General features: G+C 37.0%; 1 protein-coding gene across 1 annotated transcript in view; it reads right to left on the bottom strand.

Annotated features, from left to right (window-relative positions):
- Positions 1-21,866, bottom strand: part of LOC124162129 (allatostatins) — a 297,864-nt gene extending 275,998 nt beyond the window's left edge. The window contains exon 1 of the mRNA XM_046538542.1: positions 21,444-21,866. The gene's annotated coding sequence lies outside the window, so the exon portion shown is untranslated. The remainder of the gene's footprint in view (positions 1-21,443) is intronic.
- Between the last annotated feature and the right edge of the window lie 294 nt (positions 21,867-22,160).

Raw genomic sequence — 22,160 nt, 5'->3', positions numbered from 1 at the left:
TTCGTCTCACATAATTGAGCCTACCACAGCGCCATTTTCATTCAACTAAGGTGAATTGACTTCAGTTTTACTCTTTGTTTTGCTAATGACTCAAAGCATTCTACGGCAGTGAGCATGAGTGTAATTTTCATTATGGTTCCTAAGGATACTGAACGTTATATCAATTTTAGCCTAAATAGCTGGCATGTTCTGGCAATTAACAACATTTTCGAAGGCTTACGCTTGTACTGCCTGACCTGCTTGCATTACCTATATTTCGGATTTTCAAACGCAATCTACGGAATACATATCCCGGAAAGACAATTTTGTGTGACTTTCATTCGATGATGCACAATTAGGAGAGCGTATTGTGAAATTTTCATTAAAATGACGTATACTTGACGTCAATGAATAAAACTTTTGGGTCGCTGTGGCATAGAAGTCAACGTTTCTTTCCTTCTGCTAGGGACTAAACGGCAACTTTTAATTGTAAATAAAAAAAACTATGTAAATTTCACATGTGATTTTACTATAAATACCTGACGATGTCCCACAGCGAATAAACTGGTCGATATTAAAAATCACATGTGCAATTTATAAAGATTTTATTTACAATGAAGATTTTTTGCCAAGTCACGCCTCAAACCATCAAGTTAACCTTTAAGCCACAACACGCGGGCTAGCCCAAAACTTTAATAAACCCCTTCCACTTCAATTTATTTTCTGAATACGTGCTCCTATTCTCTACTTATTCTTTTCTGTGGTTATTTTTAAATGGATGGTAGATAATGAAATGATATTTTGTAGTTTGTAATCAGCGTAGAACAGTGGAATAAAAAGTGATTGTTATTTCCTATTGTACAGTATCTAGTTAAATATATGGAGAACACAGCTATCGCCAGTCGTATAAAATCATTTCATTACTTCCAATGCTTAATATTTCATGAAATATCATTTCTTCATGTGCATTTTTTTGACCTTGTTAAACCTTGAAAATATTTATATTGTTCCCCTGGGTAGTGCTAAAATTATGGAAATCCGATTACGTAGTACACTCGTCATTTGGCATTGGAAGTTCATGAATAGTTCGACCCGTCATTGCAGCGCAAGGGGTCAATTGACAAATAAGGGACCGCAAAAGTTTTAAAAACGACACATACTTCGTTTATTTGGCTTTTATTATTATTATTTTAGTATTCTACCCAATAAGGTAGGTTTCCATGGATTATTTGAGAAGCATTTTGGGAAAACCCCCTTTCTTCTAGCACTTCCCTCTTCAATTCACTGTAAGGCCTACTCCCTTTCATCCTATCTAAAAATGCTATTCTTTTCCTTCCTCTCCCTCGTTTACCGAACACTCTACATTATAATACCGTTTTCAGCTTCGCCTCCCCGCTAAGTACTCGCTCCATCCATACCTTCTGCCTCCTCCGTATCTCATCTAAAAGCTGCCTTTCCTCACCCACCATGTCCAGCACTTCATCGTCCCTCCTCCTCTCCGTCCACTTCACCTTCTTCATTCTTCGCCGCACCCACATCTCAAAGCCTCCAGTCTTTTCTCGTCCTCCTTCCTAAGTGTCCACGATTCTGCACCGTAAACCACCACACTCCAGGCTCTTCACTAACCTTTTCTTTAAAGTCTTACGTAGCGAACCTCTCAGAAGCTCCTTCCTGTTCATGAACGCCTCCTTAGCTAATGCAATTCTCTTCCTGATGTCCTTACTACTGTATCCATTTTCCTCTAACGTACTGCCTAAATAGTTGAATTGCTCAACCTGCTCAAGTTTTTCACCACCCACCTTTATCTTAAGTCTCACATTCCTCGCTCGTGATGCCTTACAAAACCGCATTACCTTAGTTTTCTTGTGATTAATCCTCATCCCATATTCCTCGCAACGCTCGTATAATGCATCCACTAAAACCTGAAGCCCCCTCGCTGACTGGCTAATCAACGCCTGATCATTCTCCTTTGCCAATGCAATTCTCTTTCTGATGTCTTTACTACTGCATGCGATTTCCTCTAACGCACTGCCTAAATAGTGGAACTGCTCAACCTGCTTAAGTTTTTCACCACCACCTCCTTTAATTTGACACCTCGTTTCGCCACGCGAGAGGCGATGACACCTTCACGCCAGTGAAAGTTGGAAATTCCCGCTCTCTCTCCTATCACTATCTCCATTACCTCTTCCTCCCTTGAGGGGACGCCCACCGCTCGACAGCTAGCTGACGAGCAAGCTTGCATGCATGTGGGTTAGGTTTTTGTTACGCCGGATAAGTAGCGAAACGGACAAGTAAAAAAAACATTTGAGGAACTCGTGGCGACATTTAAAACCCGCAGTTCGGATCCGTGAGATGAATTTGATTGGCCCGCATTGGCGTGCGAAAAAAAAATGAAAACAAAACACGCCTGACGTGAGCGCACGGAATCCGAAGGATTAGCCGGCGTCGAGGAAAGCTTTTCACTTCCGCAATGCAATTATACATATACATGCTTGCATATAAGCGCTCAGAATATGTTTTTTCATATCCCGTACCGTTGGGAAAAATGATTATGGAATATCCAACCGGTCATATTCCGCTCTAATTACCTCAGTTCCCTTGTGGATTCTGTTAAAAACAAGCTTGCTTACGTCGATATTAATGATGCGTGCTGAAAGTGATCAGTTGGAAAGCCTTGCTGCTGTTTTGGTCATATATTTTGGTAATAAAGTACATTAAGACATTCCTGTGACTTCCATTTCTGCCTAATAATTCGTTCCCGTCCTGGTAAGTATCTTTGAATCTCTCTGTAGGAAACAGAGACATGAAGCACGCTTTATCAAAAAATATCCCATTTGTTGAAATTTATATTATTCACATGGCCTGGAATTTTAGTCGCGCATTTCGATTTGTATTTTACTTATAAAATCACCGTATGAAATTGCTTCGCCGATAAAATTATTATGGCACCTCCCTACGCAATGGATTACATTATATTACACACAATTTGTAAATTATCGGAGTTTTCCATTCTTCAAGAAACTAAATCGCGGAAAAATCCTCTTAATCCCAGAAAATATACTAATAAGCTACAAAGTACTATAAATGTACTACATAAATATTTATTATTATGCAATCTTAGACATTATGTAGTTTAATTTTCGATTCAGGTAATCCTAAATGCTTTTAGTATCGTATGCTTGAGTTCATTGCATTAGTTTGGTTTTCAATGTTGCGTCATTTAGTGAAGTATAAAAACATTAATAGCACTTTTGCGCTGGCAATTGTGACTGAACCATTCCTTCATGGTGGGCGATTAGGAGGTCAACCGAGCTCATGTTGACGTAAATATGAGATCTTGTTGACGTAAAGATGAGCTCATGTTGACGAAATAATTAGCTCTTTAGCGGGAGGCGGGTCGAAGACCTTTACCTAACTATTTCATTGTGTCGAACTTAGGTCGCGGCTGCGGTTTATTGATGTGACAATGACTAAGGAAGGAGATCGTTAATGGAAGTCTCGGTATCTCCTGAGACTTCTAAGAGCTCCTACGTCATCGCTGGTTCAACCGGTACTGCAACGCTTTATTACCTACCGGAGCGCGGGTGCGTTGCTAATGCAGAAGATTTGATGAGCAAGTTCAAGTTAAGTCCAGTCCACGGCGTCCACTTTCGTCCCTACAACGTATAATATCTTCTTCCAACTTGAGCTAGTGCCATTGACGCCGTGGGCCCGTTCTCAATTATTATTCATCGAATGATCAGGCTTCTCCGGTCGGTCAGGAGGCGTCATTGTTGATCCAATGTGATTAGAACGTAAATGATTGACCGTTCTCTATCGTTCATTTAGTACTGCTATCATTTTTAGTAAAGCGTCACTTAGGGAAATAATTACGACGGTAAGGTTCTATAACGGGTGATCAAACTGTAACTCTCGCGGTCTCATTAACACCACTTATGTCACCTATTTTTTTAAATGCTGTATGCTTCATTAGCATTTTAGTAGATTACGTCAGACACAAATACACTTAACGCTTGGCTCATTTGACACATTCTTATTGAAGTAAATGAACGTCACCATTCACTACCCATATCAAATTCCATGTATCATTTCCATTCAATTCCATGACAACTGGTTTCGTTACCCTATATTATTTCAGAGTGAAAAGTGATATTTTGCATCTAAAGCAGTCGTAATTCAAATGCTTCATAAATGTGGAATATTTCTAATCGTTCTGTTGTATGCACACGATGGAACAGGTCTTTCACATTGACCTTGGTGCCGTAAGTTTCTATCTCACCGATAGAATAGCAAATCAAGTCAAATTACATCTCAAGCCCTCTATTTAGTTCCATATGGTATTTATACATAAATATCCTCAATACGACTCAAAATGATGCAGTGTATCGTTACTAGTCGTCAATTTTTACTAGTGGGTAATTTTGCTCAATCCCGGTTTAAAACTTGATTTTTTCCATGTGGAAATTTCGTCTTATCAACTTTTAACTACTTAATTATTTCGTATTATTATATTGAAGGTAAAAATATTTTTACCTTCTTCTGCCGCCGTTAAACGAAAATGGGGAGAATATTGTTTTCATTATAAGTTGAGGGCTACTGTTAATTTCCATTACTATTAATAATGACTGCTTATTCTTTATGTAACTACGTTATGAAACCCGGGTCGTGTCCATATTAATATAATACTGAACCTTAAAAATTTTTATTCCTTTATTTCAAATATAAAACTATTCGGTGGAAAAACAAATTTTAATTTTTAATTTAAAAAATACAGGATACTCTCTCTGTATCCTGTATTTGCACCTGACGATGTTTTTGCACGGCTAGGTTTCTTGATTCAACATACATTTTAATTGTACCTCATGGTCTTCGTTTTTCGGGCAAACCTCCTTAAGCTTTCACGGCTATTCAAAGAAACACTTTTATCCTGGAGGAAGATAAGCATTAGTGACCGAGAATTTGGGCATGTTTGTGAGGAGAAAGCAATTACAAGTCCAAGGTGATCAGGGGAAGATTAAATGTTTCAAGGGTTTAGCTGCAGTGAAAGTTTGCGGCGTTAGTTTATGCGGGAAGAAGGGCAACTGTAAGAGATGGGATAGCAGAACGGCCTGCAGTCGAACTAAGGCATTGGTCCGCATGTCTGCAAGGAAGGAGCCCTCTTCTCTTCGACTCCACAGTTAGTTTAATTCCCGTACTTAGGAGAAAGCAATGCTCCCACCCCTTTGTTGGCGTTTTCTCTTGATTCCCTGATTTACTTCCGGCGAAAAATTTAACGCAAACATAAGATCTTGAAATTTTAAGTTTATGCAGACTGTAATACTGCCAATATTAACTCTTTCCTCAAATATGCAAATTTTATTTATAAAGATTCAATGAGGTTAAATTTTCAAATTTAATGCTCTGAAAAATGCTGGCAAAGGTCTATGACAACCCTTCCGTGACCGTGCCTAGAAAACTTTCGCGAGTGACTGTGTGAGGTAACTCAGCTACCCTATTTATAATTCGTAAATTATATGTTGTATTTTAGTCTTGCATGTAATTCGACACCATGGCTCATTTTTAATGATATAATATCTTCTTTTCTATAATTGATAAATATATTTTAGGCTACATTTGGGATTTTACATTGATTTTTCGCGAAATGGCAGGAATCTTTCATATTTTGCTATTGTAACTGTACGTTGACTAACATGGTATAAAAAAACAGGCACAAAAGTTTATTATAATGACGTTAATGAAGTTTTAATATCATAAAATTTAATTTCATTGAAATTTTAACCCTCATATAACTCATATAAGGAGCATTTTTTCCTTCTCGCCAACAGCTGTGCGGGGTAACTCAGTTACCTCACCAATAAAACTTGAAGTTTTAAAAAACAATTTAAATGTAGAAAATATCATTCGTTGCATATTTTACGACAAAGTGGTTGAGCTTAAATACAAAAAAACATCATAGGGACAAAATAAAAGAATCATAACAAATTAACATAATTTGGGGTAACTAAGTTACCTACTCAGCCACGGAAGGGTTGAAGTATCCTAAAATTTCCAAGATCATAACATAACTCGTAAGCGGATAATGCGTCATGAAAAAATTACGGTCAAGTGGTATTGATATGCACACTTGAGAATGTTTCAATGACGCTTCTTCCGTTGTATTTTGTTTTGCTGACTCATTACTCGTCTAAAACTTAATCCATTTATCTCGAACTTTTCTAGATACATACAGTATCCTTTGTCAACTATTGCTTGTTTATCGCATTTTAAATACACTGTTATCATAAAATAATGATGGGATTTCAGTAATGCATATACATATGGTAGTGATATGGCGGCAGAGATTATTTCACAGGCTGCCCGATTCCTGATTGGCGCCTTTCTTTAGCAGTAGCCTAATGTCGACGCCAGATTACTCTTGTCGGGCGACTAAGGGCGCACATATTGACATTTATCGATTATGTAAAACAAACTGTTTGAGACTACAAATTCGAAAAATAAAAAAATATCAGCTGTAAATTATTCTGTTTTCATTTTAAACTTGTTCAAAAATTATTTTGTGATAAACCTATTTATTTATAATTGTGATCCAAACCCATATAAGCCTAGCTCATAGACCTCAAGTCTCATTCGGCTCCCAGCTTAATTCATGTAAGCTACCTATGTAAACGAGTGTTCCCTCTTTGCAATTTTTGACGAATACGCGCTGTTTTCCTTTTTATCTCATTTATATCAGGGATTAAGCCTTTAGGTGCCTGATCCCAGCGCTGAATTTCGTTCGGAACGTACCGGAATGACGTAAAAGAGAGCATTGGGTCCTTTTATGTGTACCTTTCGTTAGGAACTGGCTATTGTCGATGCCTGGTTTCTCTCTTGATGAGCAATTTTACAGAAAATTTTAATGTAATAAAACTGTTTGAGACGACAAATTCGTAAAATAAAAAAACACAAACTGTCAGTAATTAATTCTATTTTCATTTAAATCATGTTCAAAAACGCACCATTATTTTACGTTGACGCATTATTTGAAAGATATTTAATTCATATTTATGATTTCGGCCCGTCACTTTCGGCCAGCATGGCGAGCCTATCGGCCATTGTGCCGTGTTAGGATATTCTTGTATATAAATTAGTATTAAATCTTTGTAGCGCTAACTTTTCATTATGAGATGTTTACACTTCCCACCAGGTCAGTGCAGCTAAAAAATTAAAACGGTTCGCGAGGAATCCATTATCTCATATTTTATCATGACTCCTTCACCAACCATTCTTCTCTAACTGCTTCTACCGTAACAGTTCTCTGATATCCCATACCCACATGCCAGCAATTATTTCGCCCCACCCAGTTAAGCTGGAATATAGGTTAAATATTATAAACAGCAGTGGAATTTGTCGTGAAAAGGTTGGATGATTGAAGCCTGTCATGAATTATAGCATATTTGATTCCATGAAGCACCAAAGGACGTAGGTACCGGCCCTCCGGTGTAGCGACTTCTTCCTCCAAGGAAAGAGTTGTTAATTTTGTTGCACTGAAGCATTAAAGACATTCTGATCCATTACATCATGCATTGAAAATGTTAGGAAATCATGCGGCATTATAGATATCGTACGATTTTATGTGATATATGTAAATATGAGATTATATTAAGAGCCCCGTTTTTTGACTGCGTCGAATGTTGTACACTAGTTATATGTAGCCTCGTTTCCATCATGCTTAATTCAAATTCCTTCCCTAGTTATAAGATTTATTTTACATTTAATAGAATTAAAACGTTTTGAAATTAATATCACCATAAAATATTTGTTAATTCATTAGTATTAATGCATTATTCTTTCCCTAGGCAACCTCAAACTTAGAAGATTTTCGCATAGGGATGTTAAAGCACCTATGATTTGAACGCGGGACCCGCCCCCAATTATCATTATCCTACAGCTCTATCCACAGGGCCACCTAAGGGAACGTTCAGATGCGACAAGAAAAAGGTACGATACATGGAAAACTATGGTAAAAACATTTGATGAAAATATTCCAACAAAATAAATTATCCGGCAGGGAAATTGGTTTTTAATGTTCCAACATACAGACCGTAAGTTCTTAAAGTTCATTGGTTTCAACATTGACTCACTAAAATGTAGTTTCTCGATTGATACTTAATTTCCTTTTAGTCGTACGAGCTACCTCCGATACATCGCGATAAATATTTCACGGAATTCCCTTTGATAAGTACGGTATTATCTTCCCATGCGACAAATTCTATAGCGGATTGGAGACATTTTGAACTTTCAGTTCGCTTCTGTAAGGTGACGCTTCCACTTCAATGAAACTTTTCACAAAAGGAAGGCGCAAATGAATGGATCCAAGTGCGCGTGTGATGCGTAGGATGTTTTGGGAGTTGGTGGGAAGTGGGAAGATGGCTAAGCCCAAAGACTCATGAAAAATATTTGATAAAAACTATTCCAGCAAAAATAAATCATCTGTCAGTCATGATGGAAGTGAGGACAACTTTTTGTGGAGAGATGTCGTGGAACAACATAACTGATGATCAACGACGATATCGTTTGCCTACGATTTTATTAGCAGATACTACACGTGTTTCAATCATTACACATTAATCATCAGGTGCTAACAAAAGCTGACTTAACAGTCAGTTTTTGTTAGTACCTGATGATGATTGTGTAGCTTTTGAAACACGTGAAATACTTTTTTTTAATAAAACTGTGGGCGATACGATATCATCGTATATCATTCACTCATTATTCATGATGGGAGAATGAAATTTCACGAGAAATCCTGGTGGACCAATATTTCGTAGTCATCTGGAGACCGAAGAAAAATATGCAGTAATGGAAATCATGTTTTGAATTTCACTGCTTTTCCAAATTTAAAACCTTTTCGTTGTCATAGATAAAATTTCTCCCTTAAAGTTCACTGGTTGCCAAGGAAATTTAGAATCAACATTCATACATTTTAAATAGATTATGGAAAATTTAATTTTAAAATGTTGTCATTCTATTAAAAGTAGGTACAATAACTCTTATCATTAAAAAATGATTTTGCATTTTACGTGATGGAGACGGAATTACACATAACTAGTTTACACCATTCGCTGCAGTCAAAAAACGGCGCTCTCGTCCAATCTCAAATTTTTTAAATATCATATACAAGCATACACCACATTATTTCCTATTTTTTTCAAACAGCTCAAAATTAAATTACGTAGCAGAAAAATATCCCGAAGCGTGATAAGCCACGAACCGTCCTCTTTGCAAAACTGTAAACGCGGCATCACTGGGCGCGAGGAGATACCCAATCCCGAATAAACGTTTTTATGATAAAATTTTATGGTTTGTTAGTTCCTCATTCATGTACTTGGTATATTTTCCTTGTGATAAGTGCGCAAGTCGCATTGATCTGTAATGTTTTTTACTGTAGTGGTCCTCTTTATCTTGCCTATGTATACGTCATTTTAGACCGACGACATCCTATTAATTTGTGAAGTACGTGAAAGCTAGCTTGTTGTAATCAGCCAAGCATACCCAAGCACTGACGCGGCAAAATAGCCCATTAAGTTTCCAATCACCATTATTTTTTCCTCTGCGAAAATTAAGTTGGTATAAACGTTCCCTCCTGTAAATGACATCTCCTTTAGTGAGGGAGCGTTATTTAAAAAAAAAATATTTTCTGTGACGTGTTTATTGTTAGTCGGCTGCCAATGGCTACCCGGCTGACGCATCTGTCCTTAGATTCGATGCATAATATTCGCATAAAAGGCGTCTTAGAATCAAAATTTTGTTTTCTTTGTTGAATTGCTATATAAAAAAATAGTAATTTCCATTAACCGAATGGTCCGGTAAAACTCTCGATTACCATGTCGCTGGATTTCGATTTTTAATTGACATGCGATGGTTGATATCACCCATCTTTCGATGATCACCAGGCAGATATCTCTTAAATTTCATTTCTTTTTATATGATTAAGTTCTGTATTTCCTGTACTGTACTGTTATCTAGAAATAGATACGGCTCGTTCACGAATTTTATTTTATTTTCCATTGTGATTTAGCTTGGAAAAAGAAGAGTTCCGCTTTTATCCACCGCCTGCCTCTCTAGCTATTCTTTTATTCTATTTTTTCAGATTTTTAAGGAAAAAAAGCGTGATCCTGCTCAAGATAAAGTCTTTCATAATAAATAGTTTCAACTTCGCAAAATAATTTCTAAATTCCTACCTTTGAAATATGGAATTCTAATTCTTAGATCCCAGAATTCCCTTTCTGATTTCTCTTTAGCCTGGCACTCCATCACTATAAAAAATGCAATTTTTAAAAAGTCAGTACTGGACATTTCAAATTTTGCGATTAATTTGCGATTTGCAAATTGCCTTTTTGCAATCCTGTTCCAAATGACGGAAAAATTAACGCATTTTCGTCAAGCTAATAGTAAAAAATCTATGCCTTTTTTCCTCAGTAATGAATTGTTTGAAATTAATCAACTCCTCATTTTTATGAAACTTTTTGATGTAATATGCTAATTGCAAGTCACCTGTCAATGGCTGCCCAGGTGACGTCGCTATCCATGGATTTTATGCATAATAATTCGTGTTACAGGCGTCCTATAATCAAAAAATATTATTCTTGCTTCGTTCAATTACTATTTATAATTATTACTTTGACAAATATTCTTTGGGAGGTATATGATGAAAGGGAGAAAATTTTCATTTTTTGCATATTTATATGACTACGATATCATCGGCGAATCACAGGCATCATTAATGGGAGTAAAGCAATTAGTAGAAACAGCAGCAAGAAAAATGGAATTGTTGGTCAATCCCTCAAAAACTAAATATTCACTTGTTGGAAGGAGAACAAATCATGATGGAAACATTACAATTGACTATATGACTACAAGAGAGCACCCGGAGCTATATATCTAAGTACAATTTTGACCGACAACTCCTCAAGGGAAACAGAAATAAAAGCCAGACTGTAAGCAGCAAATAGAAGTCTCTACGCACTTAATAAATTACTAAGTTCCAGAAGCGTTCCGCGTGAACTAAAAATAAGATTACAAAACACTGATCTGTCCTGTTCTTTTGTATGGTGTCAATCACGGAACAAAGACCTGAATTGATCATGGATAAGATAAACTTATAATGGAATAGCACAAAGTAAACCAAGAGTTAGTGAATTTTGACCATGTATATTTGAAATAAGTGTGATTTGGAAGGTTTTTGGCCTAGTTCTTGATTAAGAAACAGAAGAATAGAAAACACGACATAATGAAGAATTATGCAAAACCAAGAACGGAAAATTATAGGGGTGTTAAGGAGTCGGGGATTGGAATAGGCTTGCCATGATGTCAGAATGTGGGGGAAAATTTTCTTAAGATTGCTATGGATGTGACAATGGAAGGAATGAGACTAGCGCGGAGACCTCGAAAGGGATGGATAGATGGAGCAAGAGAACTCTTGCAACAGCGAGGAGCCTGGTCGAAGTGGCGGAACATAGCAGAGGACAGAAGAGAATGGAAAGCCTTTTCGAGTTACTACTCCGACCTTTCACAAAATAGTGTCGCATTTAGACACCTGCGACTTATTGGATCTTGATTTCTCTTTACAGTCAAATTTTAAGCATTTCAGGATGTGAAGGAAATCTCATGGATACCTTTGATGAACTCTAGTTCTTTCCCCATTACCTCTTGTAAAATGTGTTTGGACGTTGCTGTAAACCGTACAGTTGGCTCACACGTCAGTTTTATCTCAGACCGATCATCTAGCGAAGCAGCCCTCCGTCAAAGGACTCGTGAAAGTAATCCTCTGCACTGAAATTGCCTCGGCGACTGGTTCTCCCTTTTCGATTATCCAGCTGTTATCGGACATTTCTAACGAGTTCACGCGCATTCGGTAATTAGCGAGTTTACGCCTGCGGGCAATTTGGCAGGCGGCAAGTTTACGCAGTCTCGTCGAAAATGAACGTATGTCTGATCGTTTCCCTTGCCAACGATCACTTTATCGCGACAGGGATATTCCTAGTGTGATAGCTTCATGCGTAATTGATGACAGTTATAGAGAGGGCATGAATCATCTGGAATCAGTTTAAATGTGGATTGCCCAAGGTCATTCTGTTATCTTTAACTATGCCTTTTGGTTGTGAACGTTTTACTTTATGCCTCTAACAATTTTAAGGGAACACATCACTTTCAACTCGCCTCGTCGGATTATCTCTTGTTATATTATGGCTTATAGCTTGCGTTAGCACTTTGAATTTTGCTACTTAATTACGTCAAATTATTAAAACTTCAGCGATCCATGTTTGTCAATGTTTAGGGCTTTTGCAGTAACCTGCGTCAAGACTATAAAAGTCCATGTTTCCTCTCCTATGCTGGAGACCTTGTCAGGGAAAATGATCGTGTCGCCTCTATTGAGCACCAATTTATAGGTGGCGGGCGCTGGCAGAGAATTTTCTGGATGTCTTTCTTTCTATTAGTCTAAATATTCTTTAAAAAAATATTTAAATGCAATTAACGCTCATAAAAATAATCTGCATGTCAAATTCGAAATTTTCTCAAATGCCATTCTTCATTCATTCTTACCAAATATCCGTATGAAACGAAGTTATTATAAACCTGTATGGATAAATAGAAATGGAACATTTCCACTCTGGATAAAGCTCGCGTAATAGCTGTACTATTAATGTACTGTATGAACATCACGTGGGATACGAGGATGTTCCCAATTATTCTTCCACGAGAGCGTAAAAGTACATGGCATTGTCTCAGAAATTGTACCAGCCTATATGTATTTTCCCTCGCAGATTCTGAAGAAATTTAATATCGAAATCATGGAAAAATTACGAAAAATAATTCGACTTTGTCAAAGCGTGACCTTTGAATAGGAAAGGACGACATGAGAGCAGTGGATTAGGAGGAGGTTTAGCGATTACTGAAAGACACAAAATAAATTCTTTTCGCTCATTTTTGTAAGAAAATATTTGCTTTCTAAAATGATATAGTTGATGTCTAAAAGTCTAAAAGTGCTACATAGAATTTGCGCATCCACAATTGCATCAGTTGTATGATATGCTTCCCTTAAATTTTAATTTTTTCCCATATTACCAAAAACAGGTCATATCGTTTTTTCAGCAAGATAACAATGATACGTTCATGAACAGCCATGCCCTGGATAGGGGCAAGACGGGACTCCTACCAACAATCTCTTGTTTGGCCGGCAAAAACTTCACCCTGCCGCCTCCGAGACCGGCGATTTAAATTATATATTTTTATAGATGTAAAATTTCACGGCGTCATTATTTAAAATTACTTACACTTGCATTTCATTTATCTTTTCCTTTTCCCTCCGTGGAAATAATCCATTTACACCATTTTCTTCCTAATTGTGCAGTGCACTGACGAATATGGGCGACGGAATGATATTTGTCTCGCAGGTTGTGGCTGCTTTGTTTTCTATTTGGGGATCCTGCGTGCGGCCCTGATTACGACGTTGATTGAACTTGGAATGACAGAATTGTCGCGGCCTTGCAATATAACGTTCCCAGCGACTTGCGCCCTATCCATAAGTTTCAAAGCTACGTGCTCCCGAGTCAAACCTTCTAAGACATATGTCGCGTATGATTTTAGCGGTCAGGGAGGGTGCTATACCATTGGAATATGTTTTGGCAAAATCGGCCGACGCGACGCTCTGGAATGCATTACATGGGTGCGCCTTCGAATGCGGCCTTCTTTCACCACAGTGTCATTTCTGTCAACGGATTTCTCTGCACCGCAACGCGTATAGTCGCATGTACATTGTAACAATCTTACTATGGACCCTGCATTTCTCTGAATCCCATTCGAGTTCCATATGCTCCTCCATTCGTGTCTCTCATTGGTGTATCCACGGGTAAAATGTTGTGCCGGGCTGCCTTAAAAGGAGTGCGATGTTTGTAATTGTCCGGGGTGCGACTTTGTGGATTTTTCTTATCGCTACGATTGAATGGCAAATAATTTGTTATTTCACGTAATTTCTTTGCGCGACCAATGTTTCGACGTCGAATTACGTTATTAGGCACAAAAAACTACGGTAAAAACACACATGTATGTAATAGTCAGGCATGTCATACTAATAATTAAAATTCAGAGTGTTCCAAACATAGTTTGTACCTATCTGTATGATTTGACTGTGCTGATTAATATCAGTTATTTAAGATCAAAGTCTATACCGTCTTTGCATAATTAAATTATGTAGAATCCTTGCAGTCCTTAGTTTTCAATCACATGCTTTCAGTGTCTGTTTATGTTTACTGGCTTCTCTCTATCTACCAGCTCAACAGTTGGACAGATAAGGTTGAAAAGACCCTTATATTCTTTTATTCGTTTCTCTACGTAATATAATTTACTTTTTAGTTTAGCATAACTCATTTCTAGCGCAATGGCTTTTTTAGTTCAGTTTTTACCGGTCACATTATTTTTTTATCATTTTGAGTGGTATTGTTATCTCTCACATTTAACTTAATTAAGAAAGGAATAGTAATAGCTTTCAGAGTCCATTGTTTGTTGAGCAAATTATATGCACAAAAAAATCTAATCTTCATAGAAGTAGCCATAGATTTTACATTTTCTGATAGTTCCTTTCGATGCGAGTTAGGCCGTTTTGTTCTTGTTATATTTTATTTCTTCAACTTTACATTTGATTATCAAAGTATCAGAAATGAAAGATATAATAAGTGGATGCCATATATTTATTATATAAATAGAAAAAAAACACAAATACGCAGTCTGAGGCAGCGAATTATTAAGGCTGAACACAAACGTGTCCCTATTTGAGATGATGGGAAAATGCATGTTTAAACTTAGCAAAAGGAAAAATAATTTTAGGCCCTTATTATCATAGTTACAAACTAAATCATTATATCTTCATACCGTTGACGTAGTCTACTTATGAATCTCTATTTTAATCTTCCCATCTGTTTCTCTCAGCTTTTTTATCGCCGAATCGGTGTATATTTTCAAAAAATGTTGAACCTTTTGTTAACCAAAACGTATGCCAAAAACTTCAATCCTACCTAGAGTACAATAACTTGAAGTTCTGTTGAAACTCCAGATTCGTAAGCCATCTGTCCCGTAACTATTTTTTTTCTGTTCCTAATAACTTCATATATTTATTATTAAGCATGGAATGGGACGCATCTCCGCGAGAATTAATCCAATTCTTGTGTTTAGACTTGATGCATGATTTTTATGCATCACGCCTGCTCTATAGTATGATTTTTATGTATTTCCCAGGCTAAAAATACATTTTCGAGTGATTATATTATGTCAAATAAATTTCCAATCATCTATATTTACCTTAGAATTATGACAAGTCACTATCCCAACTCCTACCGCATTTATACTTCCTCGTTGGGATTAAATGAACGCATTTACTACTCCAACGCATTTGAGATGCGATGACGGAAAAATGAAGAGTCACCGTTTTTGTATCATCTTTGTTCTTTTGGTATTCATCAATTTTGGCCAGAAAAAATGTCCATTAGTACCTATATTTTCATCGTCAACTTTTACGATGATATTCAAAGTAAAATATAAAGTCTAATTAGAAGTTATTTTTGCAGATCGAATTTGAGTCCATTTCAATTATTTTCAATGATTTTGCTATCAATTCATGCATAAATTGTCGCGTTTCATATTTCTACCACACATTTATGAAGTATCCCTCACAATCTCAGTGATTTCAGTATGACCTTTTACACGAAGCTATACTTTTCTACTTAGCATTGTTTTCAATAGTAAAAGATTAAGGGAAAATTTGTTTGATTATTGCTATGTCAATATAGATGAAGAGGTTTGTGTCTAAAGCAGTGTTTTTTAATGATTTTGCGGTTGTAAGATGCAGTTCTTGGTGTATCCAAGCATTAGCGAATGTGTAACATATGATCGCCAAAGGAAATGCAATGGGCTCTCCGACATTTGGAATTCATGCCATCTATTAAAATGATAAACGATTTTAATTTCTCCTTGTGAATAATACTGAGGAATTCTCTTTACTGAGGAAGTTTCGGACCGTTTAGCGAGCACAACAATGAAAAATATGCAGTCTCAGGAAATGAATAATTAAGGCTGGAAAAAACCCTTCTCTATATGATTTGATGAAAAAATGCATGGTTAAACTTAGCAGACGGAAAATAATTTTAGGCCCTCATTATCATAGTTACTAAAAAAAATTCATTATATCTTCATATCATACAGTCTACCATCTTAGCAATGCATGGAGACCTGTAACCAGCTGCGTAAGGGGAGCACATAAAGAATTTCATATGACCTTCAGCCAATCGGACGACACTTAAGCCTTATAGTTGTGCTCGCTAAAAAGGTCGATTCGGGTCAGCGTGAAATTGGACATGTATTGAGTAGTACGCCTTGTAAATGGAAGTCAACTCGTCTTCCGAAACGTTGGCCTATAGGACAGAATTAACTCGGTTGAGAACCCGAGAAGAATTCCTCAATATTATATTCTATTTTTCCGCATTTCTTTTCTTACTGTTCAGACAACTTTTAATTATCATGTTTGCATAGTGGTCAGCTTTTCTTGCACATGTAAGCTTCAACAGACACATATTACGGCACGGATTCTAGGTATTGCATACCATATTGTACAGTTTTGCTACTCTTGTCAAAATTCTCTCCAATTACGTCTAATCAGAAGTAAAGACAACAATAGACGTCTTTTCCTATTTGTGATTATAGCTTCAAAATAACCAGCTCCATTGGCGTATGTATATAAAATCTTTTGTGAAGGTTAAGGTCAACATTTCTTTATGTTAAGAAACTTAAAGTAAAAAAACCACTGATATATGTTTTTATTATGCATATATTATATTGTACCCCTGATATTTGTATATTTTAATTTAAATTTAAATTTTAAAAATTTTGAAGTAAAAATATTCTTCTAAATTGACTGGAAGTAATTAATATCTCTAATCGGTTAGGGTTTGACAGATCATATGCTAAGCATTTTCCTCAAATCGGAGCATTTCCCTTAAGCAGCGTAATTTATAGGGTTCCCTGTCATAGCATTGACTCCCAGAAGTATGTCACTCATGATTTTACTCCTCCGGTGTCTAATCTAATGGGATAGAGTTATCACCGGAAAAATAAGCTCCCTATGCTTCAAAGATATTGATGTCGTATCTTCATTACTCGTGAATCAAAGCGCATATAGCATAGTCTTGTTCTCTCCCTTCAGCTACTAAGGCTGCAAGAGAATTCAATAATGTTTTTTTCTTATTCTGGTGCCGTATTATTACGGGATGGGATGGAATAAAGTCTAATATCATATACGACATGTTAATTATCGCAAAGATTTGTGCGAAGTACTTATCCATACTTCATGAAATGTTAACGTAATCTTATTTCACTCAGAAATTTGATTCAAGATTTTCAAGCCGATCTGGAATATAAATATTTGTTCTATTAAACCTATCGGCTATAGTAAGCCATCTGCCTCCATGAAAAATTTCATGCAACCTATGCTTTACATGAGCGCGTATGCAAATGTCACTTTCTAAATGAAAGTTTAGGGGATATCATACTTTCTGTTGGTTAAATATAAATTGAAGTACTACAATAATAGTTTTATTGGCTAATTTAAATAACTTGAAAGTGTATTGAAAACGTGAAAATTACGATGCATTCTACAATAAAAGATTTTAATTTATCACCGTTAAAACATGGTCTTTGACTCTTCGTTACTTTGAATCTCAGCCTTCGAATGATGACGGCATAAGACAAACTCAGAAGGGTTTATAGGGTAGTGATGAATTCGATGAGTAAGTGAAGACATTAGTCAAGGCATGCCTCGTATTTAGGCAAAGGTTCGGTACAATGAAATGCGAGGACAAAGAAATGCATTAGCACGGGTTGCAGAAACTGGCGTTTTTTACACTCGAAACTTAAAAGTGCTGTATTTGCTTTGAGTGAAGTCTTGTGTTTTTACCCTCTCAAGGATTCTTTAGCCCTTTGATTTTCTCTGTTAAATGTGAGGAATTCGTTCGAGATGCAAGGCAAAGCAATCCGTCACCGCATCTTCATCAATCAGGTCTTTGCTTTGCAATTCTCTTTCATTGAGAAAAATGTCGTCATCCTTTTCGGCCTCATTCAAACTCGTTCAGTAATGCAAACCCATTCGGTCTCTTTTTTTTTCTCTCGAAATGCTTCGAAACCACGGTGGCTCCTTTCTCGCTAGCTTAATGCAAAGGCCGTGGCCGTAATTATGATGAACGCGGACACAGCCATCACGAAGCTAATGGTTTCCCGGCTTGGAAAATGAGGGGAAATGGCATTTTGAAATTAAGGTTTTCCCGTGTGCGGCGTTTAGGAGTGGTTCGAAGCGGCACAGTGATTTGCGGCTTCGGAGCGTGGATCATGGGATCGCAGATCATTCATCCCGGTTATCTGACGAGCTAAACCTTAGTTCTGCCGACGGCGATGAGCATGGGAACCAAATGACTCCGATAGTCAATCGAGCGAAATGGAACCGCTGAGAGAGACGTAGTTGCTCTCTTTTAATCGAGGTAATATTGTATTTCGAAATATTTACTGGCTCGACAAAATTTCGTACCATTCTTAAATACATACGTTATTGTATGTCTTCCGGCGTATTATTCGGTGTTTTATGAAATGAATATGTTTCTTGGCTACTAATTTTAGGGAATTATTTTTAGGATTCCTAGAGGTTGGTCAATAAAATTATTTAGTTGAAACCGCATTTCGAAATATTTACGGGCCCGACAAAATGTCGTATCATTCTTAAACGCATACGTCATTCTAGTTCCTCGGGCGGGGTATTCGGTGTTTTTTGGAATGAAGATGTTTCTTGTCCACTATTTATAGGAAATTGTATTTGCCTCCAACTGTAAGTGCCTCTAGGTTTGGCCAATAAAAGTATTTAGTTTGACAGTTGAGTTCTTAGGCCTAAGAGTGATAAAATTACCATCAAAACGTTGGCAAAGAACTAAATACTGCAACCGCGAATGAATAATGCAACATATGCTTTGGTTATTAATATACTGATATCTAAATCTTGGTGCATTTATGACCTTCAATTTGAAAAGCCTATGAATTTATAAGTAACGTTACCATCGCGTAGTATTATGGAAAATTTAATACGGAATGATTCTTCATTATATGTATTAGTTATACCGAGAGTTATGCACCATTGCCTGACTACTTTTATGATGCTCGGGTGGTTGGTAAAATACGAATGTGAAATGTACAACCATTACCCACAAATTACTCATGTTTTTTGTAATAAATTATTTTGTCATAGTTAGAATTTTCATTCGTTGATTTTAACTCTTCGCTTTCCAGGTAAACTCTCAGTCCTCCTTTACTTTGGTATTAGCTTTTTCATTGTAACCCTGCCTGAATCTTCTGGATGAGAAATGAGTTGGATTTCAGAAACCGATGTCGCCAATAAGCATGAGTTGCGACGAAGCAATAGTACCTAATAATGAAGCGTTTCCATGTTACTTTAGTTTTTCATGCGCTAACAAGCAATGTATGACATGACGACGATTTATGATACACATTCGTGAGTAAACGAGTTATAATGATAAATTATGCCAAACCAAGAAAGCTTTTTATTGCGGTTTGATGCGCTGCTTCTTATATTCTGAATTTCACATTTGTTTTACTCCATCGTTATTAGCTAGAAAGAGCTACGTGAGCCTTTTCATGACTTTTATTCAAATATTTTTGCTTATTTGGGAATCTTCCGGGAAGAAAATACACATGGTAATGAAATTATATCGCTAGCACGGGTTGGCTGTACTTAGCCGTGAATGTGAATCTGGAAGTATCGCATTATTAACAAGATAGATGATATCATTCTTGACTTGTAATTAAGTTTATTTGTGATTCGATATAAAAAGCCATAGTAATTTTCCACTCTTACTTATTGACCCAACTGGTTTCGATTATTGTGTCATTCCCAAAAGTTGTCTGTCTCAGTAGAACAAAGGGGTAGATAGCTCTAGAGAATGGCGAGTGTATAAATGTTGAAACCGGTTGAGTTAATACATAAATGTGGAGATTACTGGGGATGTTTATATCTTATTGCGGAGATTTGAACAAAGTAAACTCGTCATCAATAGACCTGAAGATTTTTTGGGCTAAAATCCTTACATTTTCATCGTTATAATTTGATTATGTACTGCACAAAACTGAACGGGTGAGCTTAGCGACATATATATACTTGGTATTATTGAAGAGCATACACATGTTGTATCTGTACACACGATGCAATATATTTTTTCAGTTATTATGGGAATATCCTAAATTCTAATCATTTCTTTTATTCCATACGTAATGATGTAAATTGACGAAATCAAATCTTTTTTTCATCGGCATGCCGTTAGTTAACGTCATGAATAATTTCTAATTAGTTATGCAGCGTTCATATTTCATCAACAGAAAATATTCGTTTTCTATTAGCCACGCTGAAATTATATGCTACTGAAAATGCAATTTATATTTCAGTTTTCTAAATTAAATTTTAATGAAGTTTCTTAAGGTACTCTAGCGTTCAGTTTCCATGGACTTTTACAGAAATAAAGTAACTATTGCGTCATATCGGTGTGTAAAACAAGACCTTCTTTCTCATTTGTGGTTATTCTAAAGACGGCTGTATGTCTTGGATTTTAATTTTAATTAAAAATAACTCCAAATATTTTTTAATCAATTAAATCCAGTTTGCATTGAAAATTTGATTTTCTTATGATAATTTGGAGAAATAATTTAATCGAAAATTTTAATTTCACTGAAAACTATACTTCTCATAAATGATTTGAACTGGAATAATTAAGTTTGATTGATTGCGTTCATGTTAATCTTGATTATATATATTATTATTATATTGTTCAACTCTGGCTTAGGACGTGAGGCATATTCACTCAAAACATAAACCCATTTCGCAAACGTATTTATAATAAATAGCTCTAAAAAATTCAAAGCGATGTGATGCCTATGCTCACTCTTACTCGAGAATTTTTGGTGAAGGCTTACTTCTAAAGACTTTTTCCTTCGTTTGCAAGTTACTTTGTTGAAAGTTAAAAAGTTGCGGAGACATTATGCGTCTGCATTCATCCATATTACTCCGAGAATTATCTAGCGCGCGAAATGAAATTGAAGCCTGTATGCAAAACTTTCTGGCTTTCGAGCTTTAAATATTCGCTTTGTATGCTTAACCAACTACTATAGTAAATATATTAAATTTCTTTCAAAAAATCAACGCATTGATGTGGTTAATTATGCTGTTAAAAGTTTCAATTTTGTTGCGATATAAGTACTTCGCTGTATCTAGCCATGACATTCCTCATAACGACTTTCGGAAAACTTTAACTGGAGCAGAAACACCCATCAAAACTCGCGAAAACATTTTTCCAGGATATGAGTAATTTTAAAAAATTGCCACTCACCAACTTCGGTCCTCAGCAGTAAGACCGGAAGAATGCCGAAGCCTTCACCGAGCCGATGGGATGTTGACGGTGCGGGAAACCCGGCGACTTGGCTCACCACGAAGCTCTCACCGTGATGTCTTCAGAATGGGAGAGACTTCGGAAAAAATTCTAGCAGCCGCGCACCACGCAAAGCAAAAAAAAACTTTTCCTAATTTATTAGTCGCTCTGTAATAACCGAACTAAAAATATTAATCGGAAACCAGCCGTGTCAAGTACTATCTAGTGTCGTCCTATCTGACGTGAAGTCTTCTCTTCTTCCTATCAGTGGTGAGTGAGTATAGTGTTCACGCGGCACCCGCCTCTCGTGCGTGGAATTCGCTCCTTCCCTTTCGCGGCGACACACAAGCCCAACGCGAGTCGCTTCGTAAGCTAAGCCAAGGGGGCGATGGTAGTTCTCTTTTATAGAGCGGGGGGGCGCGGAGTATGCCCGGAGAGCGCGCCGCGAGAGGGCAGATGCCCGTGTCGTCATCGCGCGGCGCGGCCAATGGGCTCTCTCTCCCGCATGCGAGAGAGGGTGCGGGGGGGAGGAGGGGGTGCGGCGGCGGCACGAAGAGGGAGCGGGCATGTGGTGAGCGGCACATGAAGATCCTGAGGAGCGGAGAGAGGGGTTGGTGAAGGATGCGACGTCAAGTCGTAGTCGAGTGCAGTGGGTGGTGTTGTATTGCCTATGATTCT

This window comes from Ischnura elegans, chromosome 7 (genome assembly GCF_921293095.1).
Source record: "Ischnura elegans chromosome 7, ioIscEleg1.1, whole genome shotgun sequence".
NCBI lineage: Eukaryota > Metazoa > Arthropoda > Insecta > Odonata > Coenagrionidae > Ischnura > Ischnura elegans.
This window is presented reverse-complemented; position numbering and strand designations above follow the sequence as displayed.